Raw genomic sequence first — 10396 nt, forward strand, 5'->3', positions numbered from 1 at the left:
TATCCTTTTGATGGATAAAATGTATATTTTAAGGCATAAGAAAAAACTAAACATAAAATTCTTTCTGTGTGTCTGCTTGGGCCTCCTCTCTCCCTAATGTGTAGTGTGCATCTGCATTACACATTAACCCGAGCTCCTCAAAGATGGGAGTGCCTGCCCAACTGTGAAGACCAATTTTTTTTTTCTTTCTTCTTACACTAGCAATGCGACTTTTTAAAGAATTACATTCTTTCCCAACTCTAGTGTGGGGGTGGGAGGTCATAGCAACTGGCGGCTCACTTTTATATTTACTTTATCTGGACTATGTATCCTTGGTGAACTTTCTATAAAATATCACAATGTCATTTTGATGTATGACCCTTTGTCTTGAAAATGTATATGACCGTGCCTTCGACTTCTAACAAGCAGAAGAGTTCTCAGAGCTTCCCAGGTTGTAATCCTCAGTTTGGCTTGAATAAAATTCCCTTTGTTTCTCAACTTGAGATTTAATTGAATTTTGGTCAACTTTTTCCTTGGCATAGTTGGTAGAATATCAGAGACATCCATCAGAACATTCCTGGCATCCACCCTGAACTAATACTTGGCGCCAGCCCCAGCCCTTGAACCCCACCTGCTTCTCAGAATTCCTCCTGTGCTTCAGTGAGTTCTCCTGATATCTGGACATCACTGCTTTAAATTATTTCCTGAATTTTACTTCAGCTGTTTGTCTTGGGATTTGGAGTCTTAAGAGGATTCCAGTAGCTTACCTAGGTAGGGATCTAGGGAGATATCTGGAGCGAATGGGCTTGGTCATCTTTTTTAAATTTTGGTTTATATTGGAAAGTCTGAATAAACTGCTAGTGAAAGGAGAGGCTGAAGGAACATTTGTTCCTTCTAGCCATGAGGTGTTCTTAGGTGACTAAGAACCTAGGGGAGGTGTCTGAGGCTCAGTTCTTAGCTCACAGAGAATCCCACTAGAATCATGAAGTAAATTCTGCTAGCCAGCTGGCATTATAAAGGCTGATCACCTAGTGTCCTGAGAACCCATGGTAGTTTTAGACTACTGGAGGGAGGAACCAAGACTCCTGACAGAGTCCAACAAACCCAAGCTCTTTGGGGAGATAGAAGCAGCAGACATTTGATCTATCGTGCTGCCCTCAGAAAGCTGTCCAGATCAAATCTGACTTAGGCCACCAAATTAATAGTGGGAAACTATGCCTCAGAGTCCTAACAGCTCCTGGATGGGCAGCCACTCACTGAAACTCTGGCTGGCTTCATGTACAATTGGAAGGAAGCTAATCTTTGCAACAACTTAACTCTTAAATGGCCAGGATGGAGCTCTGCTGACACTCTAGAGAAAGCCAGCTTGACCAAACACCTTTGCAAAATGCTGTACTCCTAGGAGAAAGCCTGAAGTTATAACTCTTACTATGTCCTTGAAATGAAAACACAGCCCATGTCATCTGAGACTACAGCCTCAATCCAATCAGAACTTAAACATGAAAGGAAATTTTTAAAAGACATGAGGTTTTTTAAAACTCAAGCATGGAAATTATGAGATCTCTGTGTCTGTCTTGATGTATGTATGTATGTCTGCTGTGTACATTACAAATGCGGTATGTCCCCATCCCTGGATGGTGTTAACAAAAGTAATTTGTAAAAGAGGTCTATTTAACTGGCTAAAAAGTAAGTGCTGAAAAATTGAATTTTTCTAAATGCAACTTAAATTAACCCCAAAATTTAAAGGATCACATGATCTAGGATTCATCTTTAATGAGTAAAAACAAATATAAATTGATGATTTAATTAATATAGGCATGTCTTTAGAGTCATCGACCTAAAGTATAACACTCTTTTCGAACCTGGTTAACTGAAAGTCAATATACTCATATTATCTATGTTAATATGATAACTTTGTCAATAAGGTAATTAATGGCATGATGATATTTTCCTAAGAAATAAAATATAAATGGGATAAAAGCTTTTGGGCGAATTCTTTAAGAATAATATGTTCTATAAAATGTCTACTAAAAAGAGTTTCTCCAGATTTTTGGCAACTCAAAACTTTAGAGTTCTGCTAAATTAAATTAAATTACAGAAATGTACTGAATATCTAAATCATTTTTAAAAAGATAAAATACTGAAACATAAATTGTCAAAGAAGTCTATGTTTACCTGTTTTTCATCTCATTTCAGAGAGACTAAATATGTTTGAAACTATTAAATATATTTTGCACTTTATTGAAAGATTGTCCTATGAAATGACATACCTTTCCAGAAATTAATCTTAAAAAGGGAATCTTGAGAAGCTAGTTTTATGCATGGTCAAGACTAAGAATAGATTGAATTTAATTAAATTAATGAATTCTAATACCAAATGTGAATCATGTAAAACTAGAATTTGGGTTTTTTTTTTCTGGTGAGAAGACATTTTCTTGAGATTTGCTTTTGATAACAGATTATAAAGTTTCTTTACCAGTAACTCTCTGCACTTGCCTTTGAAATTTTTTTTTTTTTCCATTTTGGTCATGTAAATAGTATCGTTTCACAGTGACTTATGATCCTAGTTGGCCAAATGTTTAAAATCTTTGGATATTTTTGGAGTTCCTGTCGTGGCGCAGTGGTTAATGAATCCGACTAGGAACCATGAGGTTGCGGGTTCGGTCCCTGCCCTTGCTCAGTGGGTTAACGATCCGGCGTTGCCATGAGCTGTGGTGTAGGTCACAGACGCGGCTCGGATCCTGCGTTGCTGTGGCTCTGGCCTAGGCTGGTGGCTACAGCTCTGATTCGACCCCTAGCCTGGGAACCTCCATATGCCATGGGAGCGGCCCAAAGAAATAGCAAAAAGACAATAAATAAATAAATAAAATCAAATAAAATCTTTGGATATTTTTGACAATGTTTCTCAAATCAAATTAATGAAATTCTTTTGACCCACAGCTAAATTTGGGATGCTTCAGAAGGCCCCTTAACATCCCAAAGAGTGGTATTAAACTAATTAGACTTCTTAAATTACATGGGAAACACCATCAAGTGAGTAATAATAAATCTTCTCAATTTATATTGTATTGAGAAATATTATTAATACAAATGCTTTAGAAGTTATATGAAATACCCAAACTTTGAAATGTCCTGGTATGTTGACAGTCATAATTCTAGTTATTATCTTGAAATGTTGTCTGTACAGAAATAGCCAAATTTCCTTGACAACTGCATGGTAATCAAGTCTTTAACCATGCTTTCTAAGTCTTTTGTCATTTACAGTGTCTTACTCTGATGCTTTTACAGAAATGCTTGTAGATGACTTGCTTTTGTGCTCTAAAACTAAATTAGACTCAGTGGCAAAAGGACTTTCACACCTTGTATGAGGGTAATTTCAGAAATGGCACTCTTATGCAAGGTTACTGAAGAAATAGGAATAGAAATAGGAATAGTCTCCATTAACTATTTATGTCCCACACTCAGTTGAGTCTCTTCCAAACTCTCACCACACTCAGCACAATTCTGGAAGTCAGCTACTTCTTAATGAAATATTGTTGCTTTCTGCCCCTAATACTACCTTGGTTGGATGTAATAACATTAATCTTGCAACTTTGCTTCTACCATCATAGGAAGAAAATAACCATGACTGTACTTTGTTAACAGAGTATCTTCTTGCTCCCAGGGCTGACTTACAAGAAAGCCCAACTGATAAGACTTATCCAGTTAGATTTACAGATGCCTCCTGCTTAAGGGATGAGCAGAGTCATCACAGAACTGGTTATGCAATAACATTCACAGTGGACATAATTGAAAGATTTATTTACCAGAAATAAAGTTAGCACAACAAGTCAAATGAATTGCCTTAACTCTAGCTTGTCAACTAGCTAAAGGCCAGGTAGCAAATATGGATACTGACAATCACTATGCTTTTGGAATGGCATGGAACTTTGGAATGCTATGAAAACAATGAAATTTTTAACCTCTTCAGGACAAGCTATTAAAAAAAAAAAAAGTCTGCAGATTCATTAATTGTTATACAACTGCCAAAATAGTTAGCAATTACTGAAATAACAGGGCATTCCAAATCGGACACTATGGAAGCTAAAAGAAATAGCTTCCTAATGCTGCAGCCAAATGGGCAGCTTTAAATAATCATCCTGTCCAGCCTTGAGAATGGCCACTGCTTGACATTAACCCTGCCAACCCAATAGAAGATTTCACTATACAGGCTCAAGAAATTGCCATTATAGAAGAAGAAACAGATATGGCCACAAAAGGGGGTAATTTTGACTTCACCAGGCAAATATAGTTTAGACCTGATAAAACAAAAATTACAGTGTCTATTGTAGCCCAACTGCCATTAATCCAAGATGTACATTCTTTAACCCACTGCACATGTGAGAAAATGGTTTTATGGGGAAAATAATGTTACGGAAATTCAGCCTCTGTCAGCCGGTGCCTAATTGAAATAGAGACAGAGTTTTTGGGTAAAGGAGAAAAAGATGGCTTTATTGCTTTGCCAGGCAAAGGGTGCCACAGCAGGCTAATGCTTTAAAGACTGTAGCCCCCAATGGAAAGAATAGTGAGGAGTTTTATTGTAAAAAGGAGATAAACAGGTTTTCAGATAGGAATCAGGATTGGGACAAACACACATTCTTCCTTCTTCACGGGAGTCTTAGTCATCAAATCTGAAGTCAGAGATCTTGGCATTATCATGATGGTGGTTTTCTGGGTTATTGCCCAGAATAACAGTACTTGAGAAAAGGGCACATCGATCAGAGATTAGAGCCAACTAGGAAAGTTCCTGAAAAACATCATGTGCTAATAATCTTTAACCCACAGGCAATTATGCTTAGGGTGCCTAATCTTTAGCTTATGGGTGATTGTGTTTAGGGTGCAATTAAGCCAGGGAGGACAAAGAAGGACTCTAAGCTGTCCAGTTTTAAAGTATTATTTCTAAAAGAAGCATAAGGAATATAACTTTTCTCTTAGGTATGTGAGATGCTTTTTTTTTTTTTTTCCTTTGGTCTTTTGTCTTTTTAACCTCCCTATGTCTGCAGCATGGGGAGGTTCCCAGGCTAGGGGTCTAATCGGAGTTACAGCTGCCGGCTCACGCCACAGCCACAGCAATGATGGATCCAAGCCGCATCTGCGACCTACACCACAGCTCACAGCAACACTGGATCCTTAACCCACTGAGTGAGGCCAGGGATTGAACCGGAGACCTCATGGTTCCTAGTCGGATTTGTTTCCGCTGTGCCACTGCTAACTCTGAGATGCCTATATTTTTATGTGTATCCCTTGAGAGCGAACCAGGATCCTTCCCAAGGCTGTACTTTTTTGCTTGACGATTCCTTCCTTGTCTTTGCATGCCCTGGTCTGTTGCACCAGCTTACTTTTAGAATTAATTTACTCAATTAAATTTATTCTAAACTTAGTCCCATCTATGCACAAAATTCTTTCCTCAGTGTCCACTTCCCACAAACTTTCCATCACTCTCTGTATCCATATGTGTCTGTCCCTTATTTTCCCAACCAAAACAACAAGATATAAGAGACTTATTTCTTTTCCCTTAATAAAATGCAATTCCATTTCCTCATTCCTTCTTTATTGAGAACACACACATCCTACTTTTCTAAAGCAATCACGGACTGTCTTTTATAATTTCTAAAAACATGTGTTTTTCTTATAGAGAACATCTCAGGGAGGTACCAAACATACTGGTTAATAGACCTAAATACCTTTAGTTTCTCTGTTTTATAACTGATGTCTCAGTGTCTCAATTGACTTCTATTAAACCTAGGTAAAATAAGTTCTTATACTTAATGTTGATAACTCTAAAATCATGTCTATATTAATTAGCTCAACAAACTTTAATTCTACTAAAAGATATTAATTTTATACTGAATATTTCCCAGGTCACGAGTCTAAAATTAATTCTGGCCAGTTAGTTCCCTTTCGTATTTTAAGAATTTATCTATGCACTTAATTTCCTTGAAGCCAATTAAATAGGGCTCATTTACACTTAATTTTTGATAATATCATCCCAAAGTTAGACATAAATGATGCATATGCAACTCATAGACAGACACAGAGATCTCATAGCTTCACTTCCTAAGCTTTGTCATGAGTCAGCTATTACAAATAAAACTCACTAGTTTATAAATATGTTTTGAAAAGACTTCTTTCCCCATGTTTTTTCTCAAGGTCTCAAGGCACAGGGTGAGAAAAGCAAGTTCTCCTAGAAGGACTTATTCCCTCAAGTTCAGAATTCTGAAAAGACATTTTCTCAAGCTTGCTTTTTTGAACTGTATATGCCAAAAGAGTAAATGGAAGTATCTTGAGTCTTCAAATGTTTCAAAAGGAGGACAAGAGGCCAGCTCAAGTTTGAAAAGAGAAAAGGGAGAGGGAAGGGGGAAAGGTCAACAAAGTCTCTTGTCCCTTACCCTGTCGGGGCACTCTGGCCAGTCATCCGTGTCAGGAGGAGACCAGGGACCAAAGGGTCCCTGTGGCAGCCACCGGGTCTAGTCCATCAGCAGGTGAGTTGGTCCTCAAGTACCAGAGTGATGAGGATGTCAGTCAAGGCAAAGAAAGGATATCTGCCCAGAGTTGTGAATTCCGAACTTCTTTCTTCCAAGCTAGCTTTCTCTAATCACTGCATATGCAATAGAAGAGCCCATTTTGACTATTTTCAGAGCAAAAAATTTTTCCTTTAATACTCATTTAAGTAGATACTTGCAAGCAACAGTTTTGTATGTATGTAAATCTGGCTGAGATGTTGGAGGCTGGCTTCCTGGTGCTCCTTGTTTTTATATTTGAGACTAATGACATTGTGGGGTGGGCCAGTGTGCTGCTTGAGAGCACACTGAAGCGCTGTGGGCCAGTGAAGCTGCTTGAGCACTTGTTTCAGTTCTAGCTCAGAGAGGCCTCAGTTCTCTCTTATGTGTCTTGGGTCTCCCAGTGGAAACTAGGACACCGAAGATGCTCAGATCATCAAATGGCCAGTTCTTTTTCAGGTCCCTGGTTGAGCAGATTTTAATTAATGAGTGGGTTTCTCTGTGGGACCACTGCACAGCGTGAGGACTTGGCCTCCACCACCCCCATCACCAGAGAAAACCATAACGGGCGGGAAGGAGTCTTGCCCCTTTTCTTTGGAGCAAACGATGTCAGGTACTACCCTGTATCTCTACATACTCCATTAAAGCAGCTGAACTGAGGAAAGGTGTCATAGCAGCCTCATACCTAAACACCCAGCCCAGACTCCTCAGTCTCTTCCAACTAAGCAAGCTGCTGTACCTAGCAATTGGTTCATAACTTTAACTTGACTAGTCACCTGTGATCTTCCCCAGAGGAGTGCCTGATGGAATTTTAGAGATGTTTCCCAGATTGGCTTTGTTTTCCCTTAGCTTTCAAAACTAAGGCTTAGGCTAGTACCTCGGTCAAAATCTTCTCTAGGGTGCCATCACAAGGAATTAAATACTCACGCATAAAACTGAAAGCAAAACCAGAATCCTTGCCAGCCAAAAGGAAGCCACAAAATTACAGATGGGATCTCCCCAAAGGAAAAGCCCCAAACAGGAATCAAGGGTTCCACAAATGGACAAGGTCCAAGGTCCAAGTCAGGGAACTTATCCAGTTGCTGGTAGAGGTGTCACAATGTCCCAGATGCTACTTTTCTCCTCCTTAATTGCTTTGCCAGACAAAGGGGGGGGGGTCACAGCAGGCTAAAGTCTTAAAGACTGTGCCCCCCTTTGCCTGGCAAAGCACTACAGCTATCTTTTTCTCTTTTAAGCCAAACTCTGTCTCTGTGTTTCAGTTCAGCACTGGCAGACATTTGGCAAAAATAATATTTTAGAAAACTTTACCCACAATTGTTCAAAGGACTTATATTACATTATTGACAAAATCATATTGAGACACTTTTAGAGCAAGCGCCCAAGAGTGAAAAGGATCACAAATTAGAGCCTAGATATTTTGTTTAGTGGAAACAACAGCGAATAAAAGATACTTTGCAGCCACAATGAAAAGAACCACATCAGATATTACTGACTAATCCAGGCACAGCCAAACTGAAAGACTCCCCTGTAGGAACTTGCCTCTCCACCTCATGCCCTCCCATGCTTGGATACCCACATCAACCCACTCAGATGCCTACATCCTCTGCTGAACTGTCCCTCCATCGGGTTCGATCTCTGGCCTTGCTCAGTGGGTTCAGGATCCTGCGTTGCTGTGAGGTGTGGTATAGGTTGCAGACGCGGCTTGGATCCCATGTTGCTGTGGCTCTGGCGTAGGCTGGTGGCTACAGCTCCGATTCAACCCCTAGCCTGGGAATCTCCATATGCTGTGAGAGTGGCCCAAGAAATGGCAAAAAAAAAAAAAAATTGACAAGCTTATTCTAAAATTTACATGTAAATGAAAAGGACTTAGAATAACCAAATAAACTTGGAAAAAAATAAATTTGGAGAACTTACACTACCCTACTACAAGACTTACTAATAAGCTATAGCAATTGAGACAATATGATATTGGCATAAGGGTAGAAAAACAGATCAAAAGAACTGAATAGTGTTTAAAAGCATACATACAAATAAAAGACAATTCAATGGGAGAAAAAAAAAAGGTTATTTCAACAAAGGACACTGGAACAAATGGATGAGACTAGAGGTATGACTCATCCTTTGGCAAAATTCCTTTCTGACTGTGAACTTGTAAAACTACATAAATTATCTGTTTCAAAAAACAGTGTTGAGCGTGACCCAGGCTGAATGATTGCGGCCCCAATCTGCTCCTCCGGACCTCCTCCCCAACTCCTGGGCCCTTCTTTTGGAGTTGGACATGGGATCCCAAACGGAAGACCCAGAAAGGGGTGTTGGGGTCAGACACACTAGGTGCGTCACTGCCCTGCCCACCCCTGGCTGCCCAGAAGTTGCTGGCCAACCCCTGCCTCACGCGTGCGCAATGCTTGTGAACCAGGTAGCCTGTGGATCAGACATTCACGTGAGACTGGCAAGACTTCCACGGGGGTGTGGGATGAGGAAGATGCTTATGCAAGCCAGAAGACCCCTGGGACTGTGAAAAAAATATATATATATATATTGTACTATTAAAATATATATATATTGTACTATTAAACTCAACACCTGTGCAGCGATAGCAAAGTCACACGTGCACACCCGAGCACCTATGCAGACTTCACGCTGCCCTCTTGTGAATATGCAGAACCAGGAGTAACTAGAAGTAGGCTGAAAAACTCAGTGCTTGTAAGTCCAGAGAAGGGAGCATTCAGCTTTTACTATATTCCAGAAAAATTCGGTTCTTTCTGGAGGGTATTTGCAAGCTGTAGACTGCTGAACAAACTAGCAGATACAATGTATGACATAAAATTCACGTTTTATGGTAAGACAAGAAAAATTTAAACATAAAGATTTTTGTCTGCCAAATATATATATATACACACACACACATAATGGTGAGACCAGCATTCCCATTGTAAAAGAAAGAAATCAGAAAGAAGAAAGGAGTCACACGGGTTCCAGGCAAGCCTGAGACTTGGCAGGGAAAATTCCATTAGATTTTAAGGCTCAAGAATAATTCTCTTTAGTTCGAGGCTCTATCCTCTAGGCCCATCAGGAGTCAGCCAAGCAGCTCAGCCCTAAGCAGCAGCCATGACCACTCTGGAGCAGAGAAGGAAACAGTTCTTCCTCAACTTCACACACACACTAATACACATCCACAAAAAAGAATTCAACTGATCATGGATCCAAATGTCTATAGCACGTATCTATACCCACTATCTATACTAACTATAAAGCTTCTAGAAGAAAACTTTGGAGGATAGCCTCACAACCTTAACATAGACAAAGTTTTCATAGGCTACTTAAAACAATAACCACACAATTTAAACATAATAAATTGGACTTATCAAAATTAGAAGTTTCTGCTAATTAAAGACAGTATTTGAAAATTGAAACAGCAAGTCAAAAAAGGGAGAAAATGCCCACCACACATACATCTGATAAACGACTTGTATATAGAATATATAAGTACTCCTACAAATAAATGAGAATATAAGAAATCACCTGATTGACAGTGAGCAGACGCTTAAATGGACCCTTTGTAAAAGGTATCTGAACCGCTTATAAGATATAAATTAAAAAGAAGTCAGTCTAATCACTAGGGGAACGTTCACCTGTTAGAATGGGTAAAGGTAAAAAGACTGACGCCATGAAATGTTGATAAGGAAGTAGAACAATTAGAAATCCCACAAATTTGTAGGATGTAAAAGCAGTAAAACCATTTTGGAGAACTTCTTGGGATTTTCTTATAAAGTTAAGCATATACTTACAATATGACCCCAAAATTCTGCTCCTAGAAAAATAATAGAAAAATAACTTGTCTCTAGAGAGACTTGAGAATGTTCATAGCAAAACTGAAA

The 10396-nt window shown here is 39.2% G+C and overlaps 1 protein-coding gene across 3 annotated transcripts in view; it reads right to left on the reverse strand.

Moving 5' to 3' along the window:
* Positions 1 to 6768, reverse strand: part of ENPP3 (ectonucleotide pyrophosphatase/phosphodiesterase 3) — a 93791-nt gene extending 87023 nt beyond the window's left edge. For all 3 annotated transcript variants that reach the window (XM_047758591.1, XM_047758574.1, XM_047758583.1), the window contains exon 1: positions 6408 to 6768. The gene's annotated coding sequence lies outside the window, so the exon portion shown is untranslated. The remainder of the gene's footprint in view (positions 1 to 6407) is intronic.
* Positions 6769 to 10396: the final 3628 nt, after the last annotated feature.

The sequence above is a fragment of the Phacochoerus africanus genome, chromosome 2 (genome assembly GCF_016906955.1).
Source record: "Phacochoerus africanus isolate WHEZ1 chromosome 2, ROS_Pafr_v1, whole genome shotgun sequence".
Taxonomy (NCBI): domain Eukaryota; kingdom Metazoa; phylum Chordata; class Mammalia; order Artiodactyla; family Suidae; genus Phacochoerus; species Phacochoerus africanus.